This window comes from Chrysemys picta, chromosome 1 (assembly GCF_011386835.1).
Source record: "Chrysemys picta bellii isolate R12L10 chromosome 1, ASM1138683v2, whole genome shotgun sequence".
Classification (NCBI taxonomy): domain Eukaryota; kingdom Metazoa; phylum Chordata; order Testudines; family Emydidae; genus Chrysemys; species Chrysemys picta.
In genome coordinates, this window is record NC_088791.1 from 125,203,516 (window position 1) to 125,229,576 (window position 26,061).

The window sequence follows — 26,061 nt, forward strand, 5'->3', positions numbered from 1 at the left end:
AGGGATCACTGCTCAGACCATGCTGACAGGAGAATTATTGTAGTTAATGAAAGCACAAGCCCCCTGTGTTTTTCCTTGACCACAGCTGATGGATAATTAGCAAATCTTCCTGCTGGTCCATCTGTTGACTGTGTTTCTTGATAATTTACTTCCAAAACACATCGCTCAAGCATTTTGCACTCCAGCCCTAAAATCAGCAGGAGTGGCAGAGAATATCTCCTCACCTCCCTTTATAAATTCTCTCTCCTGGGGATGTGAACAGTGCGTGACCATATGAAATCTCTGTGCATTCCCGTGCCTGGGAACAGACACTGTAACAAATTGACAAGATCCCTTTCTGGTCTCTAGCACGCAGTTGCCACAGGTCTTTGGGCTTCTCCAGTCTGAAGAATCCGTTCCCAGAGGCTTCCTGGAATAAAGGGTGTTTTAAAATAATATGTTGACTGTCTCTTACCTTCCTAAAGCAGAAACAGGGTGGGGTAGGGGTGGGGTCCCTGCTCACTTTCTGAATCACTTGTTTCCCTAATTTTAACTTTATTCCCTCCCTTTCTCTAGTTTGCTGTAGTTGTGCTCACAATCACAGCATGCTCCTTAAAGTTGCTCTCAGTATTCCTTACTATACTTGCTTGGATGCTGAGTCACCTCTGTACTTCTGTCCTCGAGACCTTGGTTTTCTTGTGTGGTGGAATGGATCGTTTCTACATATGAGGTTCTATATGTGCTGGGAGTAGACTTGTCAAGGTACTGTCAGAAGTTGTCCAGTTAGCTTAATATGACGGAGCTGTTTCCTCCTAGAGTTAAGATTGTGTTCTGTTTGGCACTTAAAGCAGCCTGACTGCTTTATAACACAAACACACCATACCTGTCCCAGGTTTTCAGCACATAATCTCTGAATAGGGCTTGAATTTTCTGGGGAGTTTGAAGAAAAAAAAAACAGTTTAACAAGTTCCAATCAATTAAAGATTGCCCCCCCCCCCCCCAAAAAAAAACCTTATTCACCCAGACCTGAGTAAGCTTGGCTGTCCAGAACTGTGCAAAATGGACTGTAGGGGGAAAGTTTGGTCTGCTTATGGATGGGGAATTTGGGAAAGAGGGTGCTGGAAGGCTTCCCTATGTGGCGGAGTTTATGTTGTGTGTTATTCAGTGATACGGTGGGTGTGCATGTCTGTCTGTCTCTCTAACTGGATGAGTAGAGGGTATGTACCATTAGATGTCTTAACGCAAAACTAAGGAAGTGAAAAAGTTACATAGATAACATACCTAACTTAACTCTCACAACATAGTTTGTTTATTGATAAAGATAAAGCTGTCCGTGTCTATGCAGTACATATAACTTGTTCCTCAATCCAAGAACAGTATCCTTGAGTTGAAATATGTTGTGTCCCTTTACTGATCTCTGATACGGGTAAAGGCTCCCAAGTTTAGCTTCACAATATTGAGAATTTGTATTGGAGAAAGACCAAAACCCTGGATGCAGGTGGCCTCAAACTAAGGGAGCTCAGATTTGATCTGAATGCTGCAGATGGCCCTTCTCTGTAATGGCCAAACTAAATCCCTGGCACGGGACACGCCCAGTCTTTGTGAAAATTCACATCTGGATCTGTAGTTTGGAATATGCACTCATCTCTAATTTTAGATTGTTGATCTTGTAGCTTTTAAAAGAACTTGAATTCCAGGTAACTGCATATACTTGAAGGTGACTAATTTTTTTGAACTGACTGTAGAATGGATTAGTTCATAAATGAATTTCTTTGTGATTATAAAATTGACATAAAAGGACCCCCTCTAAAATAACCTCCAGATGAGGGTGACGTTCCCTGCTTTAGGATAGTCCGCAAGCTGAGTTAATGCAGGCCAGTATTTAGTCTGATGCTGTGAGGTGAGAAGCTACAAGGCGGGGTGTGTGTTTGAATGTGATCCTGAACAAAGAATCCCTCTGATGCTTACAATACCTGAGTCTTCTCTCTTCTCTATGGTGAGGGACAGTTGATTTCCAAAAAGAGGTTTATGGCTAGACTGAATAACAGACTCCAGTGCAGAGAGGGGTTGTGGAAGGGACAAAGCACAGCTTCTGTGGAAGGCCAGCACATTAAGGGCACAGTCTGGACTGTGACAGGATTTTCAAGCTGTTGCCAATATCCAGAACAATACTAATTAGCTATTCATGACTTCTGTATCTAGGGAGTAAAGAGGTGACTGTATTCTACACTCAGAAGAAGAAATTAGCTATGCATCCCATGGGCATCACCAGAAAGTTAGCTGAATTTGGAAAGCTAATCCTGTAGTTCTAGTCAAGCTGTGCGAATGCTTTGAGTGTTTTAATAAATGTAAATTAAATTAATGTTAAATCACCTCGCATCTCTCTGGCTGTGGAAAAATGTGCAGTAAATATAAATAATCAAACGGGGGAAACAGTAACACTAGAGCAATTTAGCTGTGGGATCATGTGTATGAATTCCCCCCTCAAACTCTCCTCTTGAAATTGGGAGCATTACAACAGCTCAATTGTACTTGAAGAAAATTAGTTTAAAAAAAATGCAAGCATTTAATAAATGTAAAATAGCAACATTATCAGGCTTCTCTTTCTGCTTTGTCTCACAACATTCAGGCTCTTAACATTTCGGTAGCTTGACCATAAAAAGCTTCATAAATTAGTTTTCTAAAAATAACCCAAACAGTACCCTGCATTTTTATCTGGACATACTGGGCCATACATGGGCCCAAACTGCTAATGCTGTGAAAAGCAAATATTGTTCCTTCCTGTAATGTTGCATTATTAATAGGGGTTGGGGCTTTTTTTTTAAGTGCAGGAAGTTCTGATGGGTTCAGCTTTGCAACAAGGGTTTTAATCTCAGCCCCCCAAGCTCTTAGTGCATCATGCAAGTAGACATAAAACAGATGAATTATGAATTGACTGTACTTATGCCTCCAAAGCCTGGGAGAACAGAAATGGTGGTAGTATTTAACGATATTGATCTTGATTCCCTAGAGCCTGGTGTCTGGGTAGAGGATGCTTTCTGGACACTGTTGATGATCTATGCTCTATCAAAGGCAGAAAGCTGTTAGCTTTTTATCAGGGCTGGTCCTTGCTTTCAGGTCTCTTTTACAAAGCAGGACAGAAGATGCATAAAATGATTCTTCTTTCTCTTTAGTGAAATGGCATCTAGATGCCCTAATAGGAATGACACTCATTTGCTTTGTTGAATGAGGTGCAAAATTTAAGACCAAACTCGCTAGAGGGAATTTTTCAAAGAAAGTACAGTATTCCTATGTTCTGCTTTTGTTAGGGGAGGGAATTACTGGGGTGTGTAAATGCTATTGCAGCTCAAGGGCAGCAGTAATTGAGGCAATGGCATTGAAAAACCGCTTCATTGAGGAGATTTATTGTAGGTAGTTCTTGCTCTGAGGTTTAAAGAAAAAAAATTCTGAAAGGGGAAAAAGCCTGGGATGGAAATTGCTTGAGTCACTGCTCAGGATTGATTTTTTTTTTTTTTTTTTTTTTTTAGTGCAAAGTGGTAAAAGGATACATCCGGTGAAGTATCTATTCACATTACTCAAGGGGAAGGAGTATTGTCTAGAAATTGGAGAACAGAACTGGAAGCTGGTAGTCTTGGTTTGTATTCCTAGCTCTGCTAATGATTTGCGTGTAATCTTGAATCAAATTGTTTAGGGCCCAGTTTTACAATCAATAGAAACAGGATTGGGCCCTTGACCCGTGTATACTTCTGTTTTACTATCTGAAAATTACTATCCTTCTTTTCCTCAGAGGGATGTTGTTGAGACCTAATTAACGAATGCTGCCAAAGCACTTTGAAATATTCACATGGAAGGAGGTACAGTAGAGGGTTTGACTGGCCTATATGGCTTCATGGAAACTTTTCAGGAGGCCCCAGGATTTGGCAGCTTTGCAACCCCAATCTTGACACTGGAAGATAAACCACAGGTTTCACTGAACTGTTAATCTGAGTCCTATGCTAGCAAGAGGTTCCTGGCTAACAGAGACACTGGAGAAGAGTGTGGTCAGGAGGAAAACTAGGGGTGGTCCTTGTTGCTTTTTTAAATGTTGTTTACTATGATATTATACATTACAAAGTGGAATTTCAGCTGGTGGGCCTGATCTGGTTACACCAGTGTACATTATTTTTGTTGGCACCCCCTGCTGTTTGCATCCCCCCCCGGCTGCCCTTTTCAATTGAAGTCTGGGAAAGCTCATATCCCTTCTTAAAAATAACCCACGTGGCATTCCATGTGGATTTCCCAAATTGTGCCAAATCTGCCAAAAGAATAACTCTCTAGTTAACTTCATGCTCCTTTTGAAAGGAGCTGGAAATATTCCTTTGGGATTGTCTGGGTACCTGTGAAAGTTACAACTCTTTAGACCGATCATAGAACCTTTCTGAATCATTTCAAAGGACGAGAGACAAAATGCAATTATGGGCTCTATTGTCTCTCTAAATCTAGCCTCAGGGGCAGCCTAGGAGCGCACATGCACTTCCCTGTTCTCCCTTTGCTCCTGGTGGGGGAAGTATTCTGCTACAAGTCCTGACCTGTGAGTTCTCCCACATTGGTTCCGTGGTGCTGGTTGGGGACAGAGACAAGTTCCTACCTCCTCCCTCTACAGGGGAAATATGAGCCATACAGCCCCTGTTTTCCTCCCCATGCCTGCAGTGGAGATTAGGGGAATTTTGTGCAGGGGGTCTGTGGTACAAATATTAATGAATAGACTACAAAAGAAGCAAGGAAAATAGATCATGAAATGCACTTTAGTCATGAATTTGGCAAATACAATTCAATCTTAATTATTCAAACGCCCAATTCGGCCACTGTCATGTGGAGTAAGGTAATCTTGGGTGTAAGTAAGGAATCTAGGACTGAGTTAGTGCTTTGTAGCACCGTGGTACAAATAATGGTCTGGTGGGTACTTGCTCTTACAATATGTTGTTGTGTGGATACGTGCTATGACACTGGTGTTAAATTGTTACTGAAAAGTGTGAGTGGTAGCCATGTGAATTAGTGTGGGGTGTGCTAAGTAAAAATGTAGTAGTTATAAAACTGGGTAGCTACAATAGACCACTTTGTGCTAACAGTGAATAGAGCACTGGAGTGAGACTCAGAAGACCTGGGTTCTAACCCCAGTTCTGCTACTAGCCTGCTGGGTGACTTTGGGAAGTAGTCCCCTCTCTGTGCCTCAGTTTCCTTATCTGATGATGGGGAATAATGACACTGACCTTCTTTGTAGATCACTGTGAGATTTACTGATGAAATCGCTGTGTAAGACCTAGGAGGAGGAAGAGTTGTTAATACAGAGCAATGATCTCAGATTGAGGCCTGCAGGCAGTATTGCAATGGAAATAATTAAAACGATCCCACTTCCATCAGGCAGTCAGGAGAGAAAACTATGGTGATATCCTCTCAAATGTTGGTTACATAGATTTTAGCAATTCTAGATGGGTCTGCTGCTGATTTCCATGGGCTTCGGCTTGGGCTCTGTGTGACTAATACACAAACACTATTGGTGTCCTGTGCCAGTTTATGCAGAACAATGGCTATAAAGGCAAATGAATGAAATCATCGCCTCATCGGACAGTTCTGACCCCTCAGCTCTTAGGCACGCAGCCTGAGAAAAGCTGGAATGGGCAAACCCACATTCACAGACAGCTGCTTTTGTCATAAACTCTTAAAATGCTTCCCAGCTAACTCACTCAGAAAATCTACTGCCAGCCAGCTGTCAAATCCAGAATAGACCCAGTTCAAATCCAAACACCCCCACCCCTTCTTTTTCCAAACTGCTGTCCTGAGTCACATTTCAGGATTATGCAAATTCTGCTCTCCTCACTTCCTATTCTCTCTCTGCTGCTACAAATACACATAATTATTCTCCTGTGTAGCAGCATATGTCTGTGTGTTTCCCCCCTAGTACAGTAGCAGTAATGTGCCCATTTATCAGGCCAGGCAGCCATTTATTGTTTCGTGTATTACTCATCAGTTGAACAATATTGGATTTGAAAAGCTTCACAGATTCAATGAAAATATTTTAAAATGTTTATTATTTGTATTACCGTAGCCCCTAGAATCCACAGCTGAGATCAGGGTCCCATTGTGCTAGGCTCTGTACAATCACACAGTAAGAGATAATGGTCCCAGCTCCAAAGTGCTTGCAGTGTAAAGGTTAGGAGAGGAGAGAGGCAAAGGGTATGTCCACTCTGCAAAGAAAACCCCAAGGCACCAAGTCTCAGGGGATGTCTACACAGGGATTAAAAAACCCATGGCTGGCGTGGATCAGCTGACTTTGGCTCACGGGGCTTGGACTGCAGGGCTGAAAAATCATTGTGTAGACATTTGGGCTTGGGCAGGAGCCCAAGCTCTGGAACCCTGTGAGGGTGAAAAGTACCAGAGCTTTTTTTTTTTAGCCCAACAGCCCAAGCCCCATGAGCCTGAGTCAATTGACCCAGGTTCTGAGACTCGGTGCTGCAGGTTTTCCTGTGCAGTGTAGACATACCCAAAGGGATTTGCTGAAGGTCATGCACCCATAAAGCTGGTAGAAAAATTTCTGACTGAACGGTTTGTCCTGGAAAAAATGTCGTCGTTTAGACTAAACTGCAATATTTCACTTGAATGCACTGATTTTGACACAACTTTCAAAGGAAATGTACTGAAATGAATTGTTTTGACTATCATTTTTTGTTTAGTTTTGACTTGTATTATTATAATGTTTTGACATTATCAAAATGAAACCTTTTGATGTTTCCAAATCAAAACGTTTTGGGATTTCTGTTCTGTGAGAATTTTTTGTTTTTGACTTTTGTTCTTAATTGGAACATACAGAACTTTTGAAGTGTTGGAATTTCCCGTGGGGTGGAAATTCTGTTTTCCGACCAGCTCTACACACCAGTTCATTGGTAGGCCTAGGAATAAGAACCCATGTCTTTTGCATCCCGGACCACTGCCCTGTCTACTGGATCACACTGTCTTTAAGATTTAGATTTAAAACAATTCTGTTTTCTTACTACCTCTGACTTGCTGCTGTGTCAGTCGCTGTATTTTGGGGGCCAGACTATGATCACAGGTGTGCAAAAGGGGGCACAATAGTTCAAGGACCCACTGCCTTTCAGTCCTCAGTGCAGTGGATCAGCACAATGGAATTCCTTGTGCTTAGGGAGGGCAAAGATTCTGTATGGCTAGTGCTGCTGATAGAAGTTACTAAGGGGTGAGGAGAGTTGGGGCAGGTGGTTAGTGTGGAGCAGAGAGGAGCACTTTACCTACCTCACGGGTGTTGCAGCAGCCCTGTTCCACTAGCACTCTGTAGTGCGCCGTGTGGCATGGTACCTGGAGCTCCTACTGTGGTGGTGCATCCTCTCACCTCCTCAAATGCCAGGCTGTGCCTTGGTCACGGTCAAGCCCTGAGTGTTTTATTTGTATAGCGCTGTGATACCCACAGAAGGTTTGGGATGGTTATTATTAATAGGCACTGCAGTTGAGATTTTTAAAGTAACTAGAGGATTTAAACACATGATTCCCATTGAAATTAATGGGGGTAATGTGGCTAAATGCTAGCCAGCTTTGAAAATCTCAACCTATCTGCTACACTGTATTTACCATGACAGAGAAAACTGTGTGGAGATTTTCCAGGTTCCAGAGTTCATAGAATCCACTCCATGTGACTGGCAATGTAACTTTGTTCCCCGCAGAGCCAACATTGCTATGGCAGAGTGAGCTGCCAGCAACAGCACTAGCAGCTATGTTGTGACTGCAGATTCACTGCTGCTGTTGAGGAAAGGGATGAGGCAAGCTTGATTTTTTTTCAGATCCCAGGTTGATTTCTGTACTGCTGACAACTAGAGAACCATCTCTTAACCTGAACGCTGCGGTGGAAGCTAATGAGGCAGCACTGGTGCCATATGTTCAATGACACACTGGCCGCCTTTTGGCTCTTGGTCGGGGACCATCCCAGCTTACCGCTGCAGTTGTGCTCATTGGAGGCATTCGAGCTTATTCTGTTTATATGAGTGGGAGCTGCTGGGAGGGTTTTCTCCTTGAGGGCCCCATGATTTTGGAATTCACTTTTCATCCCAGACTGAAATACTGCTGCTGGGGATCCGGAGTTTTGAAGGTCTCGTTTTGTAATTCTTTGCTTGCTGATCGAGTGGTGAGGGAGTTGCTGCTGGTTTGGTTTATTATGAATTACATATTGCGTGAATGGCAAGGGGCCTAGAGTCTGGAATAGGCTGGATGTTTAAATTGAATAAAATAAATATTGGGCCCCACTATGACATATTTTTTTTCAGCCTAAGTATAACCACACTTTAAAGGATTGTGTGACATGAGGGCAAGTAGAAAATTTCCCCTTTCAGAAAATGGGACAGTACTTTTCTGTCTATTTATATTTTTTGTACAGGTTGGGGCCAGATACGTTCCTTTGATCATGAATTGCAGCTCGTCTGTTACCAGCACTATTTCATACTTCATCTTCTTTTTTCCTTTTGATCTTTCTCTGTTACTCTTACAACTTGTGCTACGTGAGGGGAATAAGTAAATTTGAGACCTGCATTGGCACTAGAAAGGTAGATCTCTCCAGTTAGTAAATTACTTTAGTTGGATGTCTTGGAAGCTTGTCCAGGTCCCAGAGTTTAGTGGTTCTGCTGGATAGTAAAACTAAAAAGTTTGTCTGGCATGAATCTGACACCATCTGCATAGAATTTCTGTTGCACTTGGCTTGCCATGATTTGGTGTGTTATAGAGCAAGTCAGTCTCACTAACATTCAGTTTCTAGGCCTTCAGGAGTAAACCGTAGAGATTATTGGAAAATTCAATGATTTTTCATTCTGATCTCCAGGACTTTAGTGTTCCAATTTATAGTTGATTATAGTCTAAATTTCAGCCCATAAGGGCTAAATGTTCCCCTCCTCCCCAATGGAAAAAACCCACAGGAGAGGGAAAATATATAGGACAACCTAAAGAAATCACCTGTGCAGAGAAATCAACTAAATTTCTTCTGAAGGCAGAAGAGCTTGCAGCTGCCCGGAGGGGGAAGGAGTTCTGTCCTAGAAATCCCACACTGTTTGCTAATCCGTAGGCACATTGGGACCCAACATCATGGATCACAAGATACCCATGCAGTGTCCCTGCCACATCAGAGATTTTTTTTTTTCTAGGCTTCCCCTCTTATTGGCAGCATGGCTTACCCAAGAGTAGAGCTGGTCAGGAATTCTCCAACAAAACCCTGTTTTATTGGAAAATGCAGATTTCTCAAACTGAGATGTTTTGCAAAAATATATCTGGTTTGACGAGCTGCAGGCAGGGTTCCAACAGAAACCTGCCTGGTTTGCTCCTAGCTCAGCTGGTGGGCTGCTGGGGACCCCTGGGGGTCTGCTCTGCGGCAGGGAGTCTGGAAGCCTTGAGAACTCTAGGAGCAGGGAGCCCTGGCTCCCAAGGCTCCTGGCTCAGCCGTGGCCCCCACAGCTTTTAGGCTTCCAGCGTCACAATTTTTGGAGCCTGTTAGCTAGTGCTGTCCTCTCCTCCACATCACCCAATTGGGACATGGCAGGAATTTGTTGAGGGTGCGGGGGGACATGTTCAGATTCAGTAGGGCCCTATAGGTCGATTTAGCTAAATCTAACTCGGCAAGCAAACCAACCATATATTTTAACAAGTCTGAGACCCTCACATATATAGATTAGCGATGCCAACTCTTACGATTTTATCACAAGTCTTGCAATATTTGGAGTTTCTATTGAAGCTCCAATTCCTGAAATCATATGATGTGAGAATCTCCGCTTTCATTTTTTTAAAGGAAACTTTCTAACCCTCATGGTTACAGAGGAAAAGCTTGAAAATGTGACCAAGTTCATGTCAAAGGCTCAAACTAGAAAGTGTTTTTTATTTTTATAATATATATATATATATATACAAATTTGAAGCCAATCTCCTGATTTTTGGGGACTGACTTATTTGTGAGAATATGAGATTGGCAGTACTGAAACGATGTATGAGACTGTGCCCTGTCTTGACTTGGGAAAAGCATCCCATTAGAAAATGTGTTAACCACCATGTTATAACTAGCGTCATGTTAAATGCAATTTTGTTCTGAGTGTAGATGTGCTAGTTGATTGTGGTTAAAGCCAACTGCAACCAGCTAGCAGGGTTTTAAGCTCCCTGTTAACCCTGGGTTCTAAATTGAGTTTAGCATTGTATGAGTTAGAAAATGTGTCAATTAACACATTTTCGAATATGATGTAGACATGGCCCTTGATTAGAGCAGGATGACTGGATAGCTCAGGGAGTTAATAATAGGATGCTCAGCATCTCATCTTTAAGACCCTGCATCAACTTTGACCCCAGGTGAGTAGTGAACAAAAGTCATTACAATCTGTCATCTGCTTGCTGGCTTATATTAAACAAAATGGTGGGATGTGAGTGCCATTTTTTGTTTTTGTTTTACTGATGAAACAAGTCAGTGGCTGAGCCAGGGAGACCTCTTAGGTCTCCTTATTCCCAGTCTTGCACTTTGGTCACAAGATTAAACTTCCCCTTGAATTTTCATCTATATTGTTTATTTCTAGAACTGTTTACAAATCGCTCTTAAATTAAGGTGTATGTGGACTGTAAATTATGATTTTACATTATTTATATAGTAGCTTCAACATTTTGTACCATCTTAAACTGATTACAAGTACCTAGGTGGAGGGATTTCGTACAACTCCGTTTCTATCAATGGGGGTCGGGTCATTGTGCAAGCATGTACCAGCTTCATCTGTCTGAAGCAGCACTAAGGTACACCCCTGGCTTGAACTGGTTTCCATCATATACAGGGTTTAAGAACATAAGAATGGCTCTACTGGGTCAGATCAAAGGTCCATCTAGCCCAGTATCCTGTCTACTGGCAGTGGCCAGTGCAAGATGCCCCAGAAGGAATGAACAGAACAGCTAATCATCAAGTGATCCATCCCATGTTGCTCATTCCCAGCTTCTGGCAAACAGAGGCTAGAGACACCATTCCTGCCCATAGGCGCCAACTCTGGGGTGGAGCACCCATGGGGAAAAATTGGTGGGTGCTTAGCACCCACCGGCAGCTCCCCCAGCTCGCCTCCGCTCTGCCTCCTCCCCTGGGCGCACCACCGCATCCTGCTTCTCTCTCCCCTCCACCCCCCCCAGCGCTTGTGCCGTGAAATAGCTGATTCGCACAGCAAGCGCTGGGAGGGGGAATGCGGCGTTCTTGGGGAAGAGGCTGAGGCGGGGATTTGGGGAAGGGGTCCAATAGGGGCAGGGAGGGGGTGGAGTTGGGGCGGGGACTTTGGGAAAGGGGTTGGAATGGGGGCGGGGCAGAGGCGGGGAAAGGGTGGAGTCGGGCGGGGCAGGGGCGGGGGTGAGCGAGCACCCACTGGTGGCGGGGAAAGTTGGGGCCTATGTTCCTGCCCATCCTGGCTAATAGCCATTGATGGACCTATCCTCCATGAATTTATCTAGTTCTTTTTTGAACCTTGGTATGGTCCTGGCCTTCACAACATCCTCTGGCAAGGAGTTCCACAGGTTGACTGTGCGCTGTGTGAAGAAATACTTTTATTTGCTTTAAATCTGCTGCCTATTAATTTTCACTTGGTGACCCCTAGTTCTTGTGTTATGAGAAGTAGTAAACAACATTTCCTTATCTACTTTCTCTATACCAGTCATGATTTTATAGACCTCAATCATATCTCCCCTTAGCAGTCTCTTTTCCAATTATTCATTTTATGCCTTGTGTAACCCAGTTTGGTTCAATGGCTCTGAGCAGCCCCACTATAAAAATTGTTCTTCTTAGAGTGCTTGCTCATAGCTATTCCAGTTAGGTGTGTGCATGCTGCGTGCACGGCCATCGGAAAGCTGTTCCCTAGCAGCATCTGTTGGGTTGGCTGTGGAGCCCTCTGGAGTGGTACCTGCATGGCGCTCAATATATACCCCTGCTGAGCTGGCGCCCTCTCAGTTCCTTCTTACTGCCTGTGAGAGTTGTTGGAACTGTGGCGTCTTGCTCTGCAAGTTCTCCACGTTCCCTAGTTCTATAGATAGTTGTTGTTAGTTTGGTTTGTAGTTCTTGTTTTGGGTTTTAGTTAGTGTTAGTCGTGGTGGGGGGTTATCCTCCACCCTGACTTTTCTTCTCAGGGGCTCCATGCCCAAGTCCCCAGGATTCAAGGCCTGCAGGTCCTACTCTAAGCCCATGCCAACGGGTGACCCCCATGACTCTTGCCTAAAGTTTCTGGGGGAGGCTCATCAAGCCGAAAAGTGCAGGATCTGCAAGGGGTTTAGTCCTCTGACTAAAAAGGAGCAGGACTTTCGCTTGAAGCAGCTCCTTATGGAGGTGGCACTTAGTCCCCAGCCTCCTTCGGTGCGGCAGGACCCGGCAATGAGCTCTTCGTTACTGGTGTTCCTGGCCCAGGTACCGAGCCAAGAAATCTGCAGAGCGGCGACTTGGTCCTTGGTGCATACCTTCGCCTTGCACTATGCCATCGTCCAGCACGCCAGGGACGACGCAGCCTTCGGTAGAGTGGTACTGCAGTCAGCACTTCTTCACTCCGACCCCACCGCCTAGGTAAGGCTTGGGAATCCCCTAATGGGAATCGATATGAGCGAGCACTCGAAGAAAAAAAAAAAGGTTACTCACCTTTGTAACTGTTCTTCGAGATGTGTTGCTCATTCCAAACCGGCCCCCCTTCCCCTCTGTTGGAGTAGCTGGCAAGAAGGAACTGAGGGGGCGCTGGGTCGGCAGGGGCAGGGCCGGCACAACCCATTAGGTGACCTAGGCGGTCGCCTAGGGCGCTACAATTTAGGGGGCAGCAACCGCGGCGGTATTTCGGCGGCTCCACAGCTGACCCAACGGCTGCCACTAGGGGTTGAACTTGCCATCTCTTTATCACCCATGCTTCTGCACCACACAGCATTGTGGGTTGCACCATAGTCTATACTGTCTCAGTGGCATCCACTTGTCACAGGCTACCTCTGAGAGACTGTTCCACACCCTTCCAAACACTCCACAATCTGGACTGTATCTCATGTTCAAGCTCACTGTCCTAGAATCATAGACTTTAAGGTCAGAAGGGACCATTATGATCATCTAGTCTGACCTCCTGCACAACGCAGGGGACTGAATCTCACCCACCCACTCCTGTATCAAACCTGTGTCTGAGCCATTGAAGTCTTCAAATCATGGTTTAAAGACTTCAAGATGCAGAGAATCTTCCAGCAAGTGACCCATGCCCCATGCTGCAGAGGAAGGCGAAAAACCCCAAGGGTCTCTGCCAATCTGCCTTGGAGGAAAATTTCCTTCCTGACCCCAAATACGGTGATCAGCTAAACCCTGAGCATGTGAGCAAGACTCACCAGCCAGACACCCAGGAAAGAATTCTCTGTAGTAACTCAGATCCCACCCCATCTAACATCCCATCACAGGCCATTGGGCATATTTACCGCTAATAGTCAAAGACCAATTAATTGCCAAAATTAGGCTATCCCATCATACCATCCCCTCCATAAACTTATCAAGCTTAGTCTTGAAGGGAGAGGGATACCTCAGTGATTTGAGCATTGGCCTGCTAAACCCAGGGTTGTGAGTTCAGTCCTTGAGGGGGCCATTTAGGGATCTGGCACAAAAATCTGTCTGGGGATTGGTCCTGCTTTGAGCAGGGGGTTGGACAAGATGACCTCCTGAAGTCCCTTTCAACCCTGATAGTCTATGATTCTATGTCTTTTTTTTTCCCCCACTACCCCCCCTGGAAGGCTGTTCTAGAACTTCACTCTTCTGATAGTTAGAAACCTTCATCTAATTTCAAGTCTAAACTTCCTGATGGCCAGTTTATATCCATTTGTTCTTGTATCCACATTGGTACTGAGCTTAAATAATTCCTCTCCCTCCCTGGTATTTATTCCTCTGATGTATTTGTAGCGTGCAATCATCTCTCCCTTCAGCTTTCTTTTGGTTAGGCTAAACAAGCCAAGCTCTTTGAGTCTCCTTTCATAAGACAGGTTTTTCATTCCTTGGATCATCCTAGTAGCCCTTCTCTGTACCTGTTCCAGTTTGAATTCATCCTTCTTAAACATGGGAGACCAGAACTGAACACAGTATTCCAGATGAGGTCTCACCAGTGCCTTGTATAATGTATAATAACACCTCCTTATCTCTACTGGAAACACCTCGCCTGATGCATCCCAAGACCGCATTAGCTTTTTTCACGGCCATATCACATTTGCGGCTCATAGTCCTCCTGTGATCAACCAATACTCCGAGGTCCTTCTCCTCCTCTGTTACTTCCAACTGATGCGTCCCCAGCTTATGACAATAATTCTTGTTATTAATACCTAAATGCATGACCTTGCACTTTTTACTACTATTAAATTTCATCCTAGTATGATATCCCGGTCCTTCTCTGTATTGGCAATACCTCCCAGCTTTGTATCATCCACAAACTTTATTAGCACATTCCCACTTTTTGTGCCAAGGTCAGTAATGCCGTGACCCAACTGCCAACGTACTTGAACAGGTCCGTCTGGTTTAGTCTCACTCCATTAATCTGTGCAATTTCCCTATAGCACCTCTACTGATCCCCAAAATGTCAGTCTTAGTCATGCACATTTTCATCCCATGCCAGCTTAGCTGGTCATACCATTGGTTTACAATTTCCTCTAGGGCTTCTTTTGAGGATGCCCTTATTGTTATGTCATCTGCTTATAGCTGCTGCTTACCTTTTCCCATTAGGACCTTCCTGCTGACATGGCACATCAATATAATAAACAGCAGTGAATTTAGGGCTCACCCCTGGTGCAGTCCAACTTTCACTTCAAAAGGACTTACCATTCCCAAACATGTTTGGAGCACTGATTAGGTGAGCTGTACAGAGCATTCACCGTAGTCATTAAATCCTCAAATATGTCATTTCCTCAGCACTGATGTGAACATCTTGTTGTTGTTTGTTGTATGCCTTTTCTAGGTCTATAAATGCCCAGAAGCTATCCTGCTAGTACTCTTAGATCACTGTCAGACTTCATTTTACCACTGATAGGCTCACTGTTGCATAGAACACTTATCAAGCCATTTGTTTAATGTGGCTGTTAAGAGGATGCAATGCTCCCCAGGGGAATCCAGGGTGGTGTGGCACATCACCACCATCTGCCCTTAGCGTTAAGCAGTCTCAGCTGTGTCTGTGGTGGATCAGCTCCCTGAAACCACCAGCCCCTGGCAGTACAAGCACTGCCTTCCAGCCCCCGAATACTCAGCGCATTCCCTGCAGTGTCCAGCTCCTATCCATGGAACACTCTCACAGAATTATCAGGCCTGCTGTTCCCAGAGCACGAGATATATTTTATAATGAAAGAAGAAAAAGTAAATTATCAAAGAAAAAAGATTCAAGTGATCGTAAGAATATTACAAAACAAATGGTTACATACACAACAAAATCATAATACACTTTCTAGAGACTAAACTGGACTAACAGGTTAACCTGTCTAAAGAAATTTTATCTCATCCAAAGTTGTTCTCCAGCATTTTCTGCCAAGCTTGGTTGAGAGCTCACTGTCATGAACCACATTTGCTGTCCCTTTACTGCCCAGGAGAGGTAGAGCAATCCTCTGAATTGCAACTGAATATAAGGTTCTCTCCTCTCACTATTTTTCTCTTGGTTAGTTTCTTTCTGAAGTTCTTATCCTTCATTTACGTTCAATTCATACTGGTGATAGGAGAACCCTTGTGAGTGAGACAATACTCAATTGACATGTAAACTGATATGTCTGACCGAAAACTTGTTTTTCACTTTGCTGGTGACCAACCCCCAGACACAGACTTTCAGAATATATTTTTATATATATAGGAGTTCTATATAACTCTTTACACAACATTGATACATGCATTGCACAATGATATTGATGGCCAGTGCAACACCAGCTTCTGTCTGAGACCTCACATGACATTCTTTGGTGAACCAGAATGTACATACCAGACCCCAGAAATTTCTGTAACCTCTAAGCACAGGGCAATGCTAGCATAATTATTTTTTTGGGGAGGGGGCAAAGGGATGGCAAAGACCATTATTGGGACAGCAAGGATTTTGCGATACATACTTTATAGAATGGGGATAAATAATGTTGGTAACAATTTATTTACCTTCTTGAAACTGGCTACGTCTGCTTTTGTGAGCAGCAGCAAGTCTGTCAACACTGTCTTCAGATCAAGACTCTGACCACTTCTTATTTTTTTATTCCAATAGCCATGTGAGCCAATTCTCTTAGTTTGTCACTTGTCATATAGTTCCTCACTCAGGTAATCTTTCACCTATTGAGGACATGAGAATGTTCTTTCACAGTTTGAAAGCACTTTTTGGAGGAATACACACACCAATCACACAACGTATGCAGTTTGTGGGAGGCATGTTTGTATTTTAAACCCCCCCCCCCTAAAAAAAAAAGGCAGCTGCAGCAAACTCTCAGTCTTGGACTTCTGCTCTTCTTCATACCATTCAATTACTTTTGGCAAGTGTTTTACCTCAGTCTCCACTCAGTCTATATCGCATCCGTAGTGTTCTGCAAGTGGTTTTAATTTTAGAAAGTTATGAAAGTTCTCATACTTTGGGTTAAGGGAATTGACACCAGCAAGAAGAGATTTATTTTCAGAAAATCTTTTTCAAAGTTCTCCAGTTATTTGATCAAGCACTAGAAAAAGCGTGTTTCCTGAAGTCTCCTTTATCTCAAAGGGGCTGTTCTTCAATTGACACTTCAGTCAAAATGTATTCCTTTTTAGGAAACTTTTGTACACAACTATGTGATCAACAGATTTCAGTTGGCTTTAAATCTCTTTGGAAGCTATGGTAATGACTTTACTCCTTATTTTATCAAACGCCTCTTCCAAATCACTCATGTTCAGAAATTCACTGATTAGGGCATTCACAGATAAGCATGCCCGAGACAAGCATTACTCAGCTGCTTGTAAGCAGTCAGATATAACTTTAAGCAGTTGAAGAATTTTTGTGACTTCTTTGCATGTTCAAAGTCTAATACTCCACTAAGATCTCGTCCATCCATTGCCCTATCAACTCTTGACATATCTCGAGATGGAACAACGAGTGTCACAAGAATGGATAAAATTGTCTTTTTCACAGAATTTCAAGCAGAAACTTGGCATGGCCATCAAATGTCAGAGCTGCTTCAATTTCAAGACCATTTTTTTTAATGACTATGAATTTAGTGTGTATAGCTGATCCAGAGGGAAGTGTACAATTTCTGCAGGATAGTGAAAAAATTCAGTGCCCGTTTCTTTCCTTTTGCATACATCAGTAATAACTTATGTTTGAGCCTGTGACTGAAACAATGAATGGACAATGCTTGAGGTACTTCTTTCAGTAAAGAGCTTGCACGCCATTATGATTTTCCTTCATAACATTGGCACCATCATAGTTTTGGGCAATACAGTTCTGTATATCAGTAACACACTGTGACAATGTGTTCTTCACATACTGAAGGAGAGACTTTTTTGCATCAAGCAACTCGGCGGGATGGAAACCAAGAAAGCTTTTGTATATAGTGCTATTCAAATATTGCAACACAACTGACACTTGTTCTACCTTGCTAATGTGCTTAGTTTTATCAACCATTATAGAGAAAACATTAGCCGTTTTGACTTCTTGGCTTGTGCATTCAAGTGCCATTTCTGACTTAATGTGAATGATTTCATTTTGTATTGACGAATGGGTGTATTTTGCATTGCATGGTCCACATTCAGTTTTCTTTCACCATGTTGTTGTATTTGGCTATTAGAGTCAGGAGCTCCAGGAAGTTGCCCTTGTCACTGCTTGCATTCTCTTCTTTTTCATCTTTGAGCAATCCTCCAAACTGCAGCAAGTTGCAGGACATCTGTCACAACTTCAATATACATGTGGTTCTCTTTCACTAAAGCAAAATATGCATCAGTAATGTGCCACTGCCATGAAAGACTGTCACCCTTTGAATATCCTCGAATGACACCCACGCTACTTGAGACCTCTTGTGTTTCTGTTTTCATGCTGTCAGAATTCTGCATCCTTGGCCATAGCTTTTTCCCCCCAGTTTGTTGAAGCCATTATCAAATAGACAGACAGATTTTTCTACAGCGATGGATGCGGAAAAAAATCTGCATCGGAAGCTGTAAGCTGCATTCATTATTTCACTATATTCAACCCATGGATAGAAACCAAACCACTCTCTTTTGAAACTTTTCTGCAGTCATTCCTGTATTTTGTTTGAGGACAAGACCTTAGCTGTGGTGGTTTTGCGCCGTCAGATACAATTTGCACGATATCACTTAGTCGCGGTGGAATCTTACTCCCTGGGCTTATTTTATTATACTGTATTGTCCAGTCACTTCCTACCATCTCTTCATCTGATGCTGAATGTTCAACTTCTGATTCTTCTATGATACAATCATCTTTGTCTAAGGTACAAAGCTCAGGTGAGGCCCCTCTTGCAGGCCACTGTTTTCAAGTAGTCTAGGCCAGACGTCCCAGGCTACCTTCCCCTTCCTGGCCAAGTTCATGCAACAGGAAAGTGTGTGTTGGAGCAGGGGTGCGGGAGAGCGCCAGCCCATAGTCAAAGCCTGCAGGGGGAAATTGTCTGGAAGAGGAAAAGAGAGATGCCCTACACCCCGCTGCATATGAACTTGCCCAACCTCATCCCTGGCTGGGAAGTTAGGGGGTTTGGCCTGGCTGACAGCAGTCTACCTCCCAGCTACCTTTGCTGGGAGGGAGACAGATAAGTCTGAGGTGATGCTGTTGTGTTGGGGATGTATTGAAAAGATATGCCACAAATTCAATCCTGATGGAATGTGTCTGCCTTTTGTTTAGCATTCAGACTGGGAGTCTTGTTAGATCCTGCTTTTAGCTGCTTTTAAATGATCAGTTAGCAGCTGTAAGCAAGGCTACTTTTCCCAGCTGCACTCAGTCAGAAGGCTGAGATCCTTCCCTTTGATTCCATCCATCAGAGTGCAGTTATAAATATACAGGCTAACCCAGGGATTCTCAAACTCTTTGAACTGTTTACCACACTTCAGTACAGAGGTTGTTCTGTGTATTGGTTACCTTCAGGTTTTCAGTCCTGCAGGCTACCTTCCCTTTCTTTTATGATTGTGTAATATCACTGTGGTGATGGTGGCAGCAGCAATTGCCTACCTATAAAAGTAATATTAGGGACGTGTTTAATGGATTTGGAGTTGCAATTTAAAAGTTTTATAAACAAGAGAGAGAAACCAGCACCACATGATCAGTCAACTCTGGACTGAAAACAAGTGCACAGCAGACCACCTCTTGTCCTAAAACACACAGTCTGGGAAACTCTGTGCTATCCAGGTCATTGCAATACTTAGCACTTTAGATTCTATTTTCATCTTCCAAAGGCTGTGAATACATTAAATCATATCTTCCAGATTACTTATTCTAGACTTTCTGTGCCTTTAAAGATAATGAGTCATAACTTGCCCTTTCTTCTATGTCTTTCCACTTCACAGCTGTCTTATTTTGCTGTAATAATAATTTGCAAAAAACATTTCTTGCCCTTTAATGATTATTGATATGTAGAATGCCAGGTCTCTGCAGTGTAATAAGGACATGACGAACAGATAGTTCACCAAAAGAGCAGGCGCTCAGGTCTAGCAGGGTAGCAAGAAGAACACCTGCCATCTGTGAAGATGAATTGGATTTCTGAAAATAGTACAGCAGTCGAATTGAGAGCCTTGTCTAATGTGAATTTATATTCCTGGAAAAGCCACACAATATTACATTCGCTGGCTGTTCAATTGATTTAGCTGAACTTTTGCAAGTGTTATCAGTCTGGGCCTCTTAGAGGAAATCTTTTGTGCAGACTGAACTTTTCATTTATGTTTAGAGACAAGCTGATAAACATCACCAGACAATTTTTGTTCTGTTTGTGCAACCAGGGGGATTAAAGCAAATAAGTGGCTAACAAAGATCATACTTGGCAGAATTTTACTTCTAGGAAGCAGACTTTTAGCTGGTGGATCTAAAGTATATTTAAATTACATTTAACAAAAACATGTAAAGAAACAAAACCAGTGTATGAAGGCCATTCTTTGTCTCTTCGATTCCTAGTTAAGCTACTGTATCATGATCTTGGGTAGAAGTGACATAACATGGGATCACAGAGTTGCAATGAGAGGCAGATTGGAAGACGGGGGTTGCATAGGTGTAAGTGATGGAAGAATATGAGGATAGTGGATGCACAGGTATCATCCAGGGCCAAATTTTCTTGGCAGAGTCATTATGACTGATGGTAAAGCGTGAAGCAGAAAGAACCCAGCTTTCCTTTCAATTTGCAGTCTGAGTTTTGTAGGGCCGGCAGGCTAAAAACAAACCAAAAAACATTGTTATTGTAAACCTGAGCTCTGAAAATAGAGGCAATAAAAAGCAAACCTTTTATTGCCCTTTTTAGGCACTTTTCAGAGCTGAACCATGCTTCCAAGTCCAACAATAAAACAAGGCAAATTATGAAACTGTCTGAAAGAAGCAGGTCCCTAAGTAATACTTGCCAGGTTGAATCAAATAAAGACCAACTGCTGTTAGATTTATACCTTTACCTATTTGCAGTGGTGGATATCTTGTCACTTCACCTGTAACAAACTATAATATAAGCCTCCCAATGCAATCACCTTCTATTTAGTTTCAGAGCTTTTGTTTGTTTCATTCCAGGAGACCAGTTGATTTTATTTGCTTCCTGTTTGTTTTAGATTGTATGTTGGGATTTAATATCCGATATCAAAAAAGCAATGATTTAAGATGGAGGCTATAGAAGGAATAAATGAAGAGCTATTTGAGAGGCATGCTGTCCTCAGAATATACCTTGAATTCATACTATGTACATCAAAAATCCTGAAAAATTGCCTTTTTTTTTCTTCCTTTTCTTTCCACATTCTAATGGCATGTAATGAATGGCCCTTGGCTATCACTGAGCTTTAACATTAGAGAGGTTCATGATGATGTAGCTGGTATTCATGTTAAGATAATCTATGCATGTACAATAGATGAAGCAGGAACTCCAGATAAGACTCCTGTGTTTTCTGACTTATTTGGATGCAAAGTTGTTAGCATTTAATCATGTTACACTGCAAACTGAACTGGGGAAATAAGTCACCATAGGGTGTATGTAATTAGTGCCTAATGCTAATGGAGAACAAAACCATTCTTTTTAGGTGAGCTTTTAGAAATGGGTGCTTGTACCTGTTTTGTGCACACTCATTACCCTTCTGCAGTGATACTTAAGCAACGTATAATTAGCCTAATGCTTTGATTCCTGTTAAAAATTTCAATTGACTTTTTAAAAAGTTGTGGAATATTGATGGAGTTACAACCTAGTACTGTAACTGAAAGAGTCAGAACATACTTTGTTGCACTGGTCGTTTCCTCATACTTCCATCTCAGCTTTATTTTCGTGAATGTCTGAAACTCCATCTTAAAATCAACGGTGCTGAATATTCCTTGCAATATGATTTTTGGCATGCGGGATATAATGTTAAATGTAGAAACCCACTAACCAAACAAAGAATGTGATGCAGACTTAAAAGTGAATAACATAATGTGATGTATATTTTTACTAATATAATCTAATAAAATAAACAGACATACTTTTTAAAAGTAAAAGAGAATGTCTGCCTGCTAACTAGGACTGGCCAAAACAAGGAAGATATTTCACAAGCGTATCCTTGAAAATGTCTTCTGTGCATGTGTTGTTTTGGTAGCTTCAACCACTCTACTGTTAACTTGTGTGGATCAGCCTGTAGGATTAGGACCCAAGTGGCTCCTTGCCCCTGCATCTTCACCCAGGGCTCCATCTGCATGGATCAGCAGGTCCCTCGTATGTAAATATCGTGCAGGAAGTTTTCAAAGGTGGGTCCATCAATTTAGGCATCTCGTGGTTTGGCTTTTCAGAGGTGCTGAGCACCTCCAGGTCCTATTGACCTCAGTACAAATTGCAGATGCTCAGTGCCTGAAAACTGGGTCATTTTATTTAGATGCCTACATACGTTTTGAGGTACCTAACTTTAGGCAGCCACGTTAGTAAATTTTGGCCCATATAAACACACTCTGGTGAAGGTTTAAGTATATATAACCATGACTTCAAATATTTATAGTTAGTGCCTTTTCTCTAGGAAAAAAATGGACCATCAGGTTGCATTGCAGATTGCTCTTGAAGGCAGAGACTGTTTTCCTTTGTGTTTGTACAGTGGCTGCACACTGGAGCCTTGGTCTTGAGTGGGGCTTTATTATTATTTATTTGGGTGTCTTTAGGGGCTAACACAAAACAAACAAGAATCCGTGCTAACTTGGTCTAGGTGAAGTCTGTATATATGCATAATGAAAAGATTGTCCTTGCCTCAAAGAGATTCCATCTAAGGGTACATCTATACTTACTTCCTGGTCCGGATGTAAGTGATTGATCTTCTGGGATCGATTTATCGCGTCTTGTCTAGACGCGATAAATTGATCCCGGATCGATCCCGGAAGTGCTTGCCGTCGACGCCGGTACTCCAGCTCAGCGAGAGGAGTACGCGGCATCGATGGGGGAGCCTGCCTGCCGCGTCTGGACCCGCGGTAAGTTCGGACTAAGGTACTTTGAATTCAGCTACGTTATTAACGTAGCTGAATTTGCGTACCTTAGTCCGAAGTGGGGGGTTAGTGTGGACCAGGCCTAAGATCCCAGTCCTGCAGAGATGTATGCATGTGCTTAACATCGCACATGTGAAGAGCTTAATTGAAGTCAACGGGACTGTTCATCTGCATAATGCCTAGGCAGAAGCCTACATTTCTGCAGCACTGGGACCTGTGTAAGCTTTTTGGGTTCAACCACTATATAAACAAATAACCTGCATCTCCATCCACCACTGAATAGTAGCTTCCTTTCTGGGGTAGACGGCAGAACAATGATAGTGTGGAGAATGAAGCATTGTGGCTGGGCCTAAAGATGAGACCGACGCTCCTTGCTGCAAGACTTGATGCTTGGTTAGATCACACAGATTGCCTTTGCATACCATGTAAATTAGGGAGTAATTTCATGAAAGTCACTGGAGTTACATGGCAGTAAAACTAATGTGAGAGGAGAGTCAGGCCTATAGTCTTGCGGTCAGACACCTTTGGTAGCCTGCTTTGTAGATGAAATACCAGGCATATTTGTGTTCCAACTACTATCTATTCCTATCTGCTGCCTATTAACCGGTACAATCAATAATAGATTATGGTTGCTCCTAAGCATGTACAGTACTACTAGTACATACAAGCATATTCTGAAGCCCTTTCTTTCCCATGACATTCATAGAACTTCTAGTTTAAAAGCCAGGTCTGTACCTATAGTATAGTTTGAAAGCATGACATGTTTGCAGTTTGTCTGAAGATTTTTGGTGTTATAATTGGGTTTTCTTTTTTAAATTTTAGAAACTGGCATTTTCTAAAAGTGAGGCTTTACATTTATTGTCTCTCATTAGTGCTATTATATTAGTGCTGTTGCAGCTTCAAGTATCAAGAAAGCTGCCTTTGAATGACTGATTTTGGTTGACAATTAGTAGGGCCATCAGGAAAGGGGGAAGAGAATATTTGGAGGCTACTCATTTTACTCATTTCCTTCTCCTGCACCCCACATCAAAGCAAGAGACAGGGCTTAACACTTGGTCTGTGGGGAGGGAGTGTAGAAAGGGGAGCAGCGGTGAGACACATCCTGAAGGAGTCTTCAGTTGATGGGTGAGTATTAACTGTTAGCCATATGGACTAAGCTTGTCACTGCTTCCCCAGTAGGAGGGAACTTATATTGTGCAAAACTCTATCTGCATGAACCTGGAGACTTCATCCTGCTCTATCCCTGAGAGGGTTGGCTGGCACAGAGTGAATGGGGAAGATGAAGAAGCAACAGAAGTTGGTGAGCAAAGAGCAAGGTTGGGGAAGACCAGAGAATAAGTAAGGAAAATGGTGTGGTAGCAGGAGAGTTCTATGATTGGGGAAGAGAATGAGTGAATGGGAGGGGGCAGGTAAATGGGGAAGGAGGTAGGGGAACAGAATACTATTGAGTGAGTGGGATTGAAGGGGATGGAGAAGAAGAGGCAGTGGAGGAGGGAAAAATTAGGGGTTAGGGAATAAACCAGAGGGATCAGATTGAGAGGTGTGAGAGAGATCATGCGGCGGGAGGGAGTGAACACAGGTAAATAAACTGAAGAAACGGAGAGAGCAGGAAAACTGGACAGAAAATAGTGAAGGGTAAAACAGAAGAAACGAGAAACTGAAGACAGACCGTGAGAAAAGGATAAAAGGTAAAATTTTTAAAATCACCTAAAACCCCTTAGTGACGTAGGGGCATGAGTCCTGTTTTCAAAAGTGATTTAGGCACTTAAGTCTGTTTTATGGAAAGTCAATGGGGTTTAGGCTCCTAAGTGCCTGTGTTACTTTTGAAAATGGGGCTTGTTTTCAAAAGCACCTAAGGGCTGGTCTACATTTTTCAGAGCTGCAGGGGCACAGCTGCATCGGTGCACTGCTCTAGCATTTAGAGAAGGCGCTACCTACAGCCGAAGGGAGAGCTTCTCCAGTCAGTATAGGTACTCTCCTCTCAGATAGGTGAAATTCTGTCTATGCCAGGAGTTAGACTGGTATAACTGCATGGCTCAGGGGTGGATTTTCCAGGGCTGAGTGATTTAGGAGTCTTTTATCTCAAGTGCCTTTAAGAGAAAGAAGAATGATTTGATCCCAGATTAAAAAGTGGACTTAAATATGGTAACATATTAGAGAAAAATGAGACAAAGGGTTTGTCTTCACTGTGCCACAGTGTGAACTACAGGGATGTGAATTGTTGCCCACTAACTGTCCTGTTTGGATGGTGCTGGTGCAAACGTAAAGGTACCTAGTTCATGCTAACGTAGTCCTATTGGAAAGAGACTACTTCAATGTGCAAAAAGTACCTTATGGGCTACGTCTACACTACCCCCCTGAATCGGCAGGTAGAAATCGATCTCTCGGGGATCGAATTATCGCGTCTCGTCGGGATGCCACATTCGATCCCCAAATTGACGCTTGTACTCCACCAGGGGAGGTAGGAGTAAGCGCCGTCGACGGGGAGTGTGGAGGTCGATTTGCCACCGTCCTCACAGCGGGGTAAGTTGGCTCCGATACGTTGAATTCAGCTACGCTACTGGCGTAGCTGAATTTGCGTATCTTAAATCCCTCCCCCACCCTGTAGTGAGGACGTAGCCTTAGTTCATGCCAGCAGCATCCACATGGGCAGTTAGCATGCAGCACTTTGGTGTGCTCTGCAGTTTACAGCACTGTCCCCACCCACTCCCCAAAACAACTTCCTTACCCTCTATGGGCCACTCCTTCAACCTGGTTATTCCACAAATATAGTAAGTGACAGGGTGAGAATTTTAGGGGAATATCTATCAATTAATGGGAGCGCAGGACTGAACATCAGAGCATACCTACTGGGCTAACTGTTTCATGAATATACAGGAGTGTGAAGTTGTTTGTTCATCAAGATAACAGGGTAAAACAGTGGCAAAGTCTGGATTTTGGCACCCTGACTCCCATTTCCCTACTTCACAATACTGCTTTTCATAGATAGAATGTGGAAAAACAAAGCCGGTGAAATCCTGTACAAGACATTTGGGAATAGTAGGATTGCTGGGGTGGGACATTTTAGCATAGTCTCTACCATTTTAGATTAAGGAAGTTTTGAAAGATGTGAGACTGTTGAAAATGCTTCATGGGGACAAAATCTGTTGTACTGTGTAGGAGCTCTGAGAACTGCGTTGGTGGTTTGTTAGTCTCTGAAGTCGGGAGCAATATTGTGAGGAAGGTTGAAAGAGTTGAATCTTTAATGCACCAAAGTGCTAGAATAGAGATCTATATGGGCTATTCTTTGGCTTTAATGAAAAGATGTCAAGGCTTTGCCAACGTGAAAAGAACAGCCACACGCTGTGGAGATTACTTTCTCTGTGTTGTATCCTCCTCCTCTAAAATGTGTTTCTCTGGCCAAAGGAACATTTCCCCCCCTGCTCCAAGTGAGTGTGGCAGAGACTTTTACTGCGCAAAGAAA

General features: G+C 43.0%; 1 long non-coding RNA gene across 2 annotated transcripts in view; it reads left to right on the plus strand.

Moving 5' to 3' along the window:
* The window catches only part of LOC135981403 (uncharacterized), a 112,884-nt gene that overhangs the window by 31,681 nt on the left and 55,142 nt on the right, over positions 1-26,061 (plus strand). The window contains exon 2 of one of the 2 annotated variants that reach the window (XR_010598396.1): positions 3,507-3,613. The exons of the other annotated variant lie outside the window; for it this stretch is intronic. This is a non-coding gene — a long non-coding RNA (uncharacterized LOC135981403). The remainder of the gene's footprint in view (positions 1-3,506; positions 3,614-26,061) is intronic. 2 annotated transcript variants of the gene reach the window in all.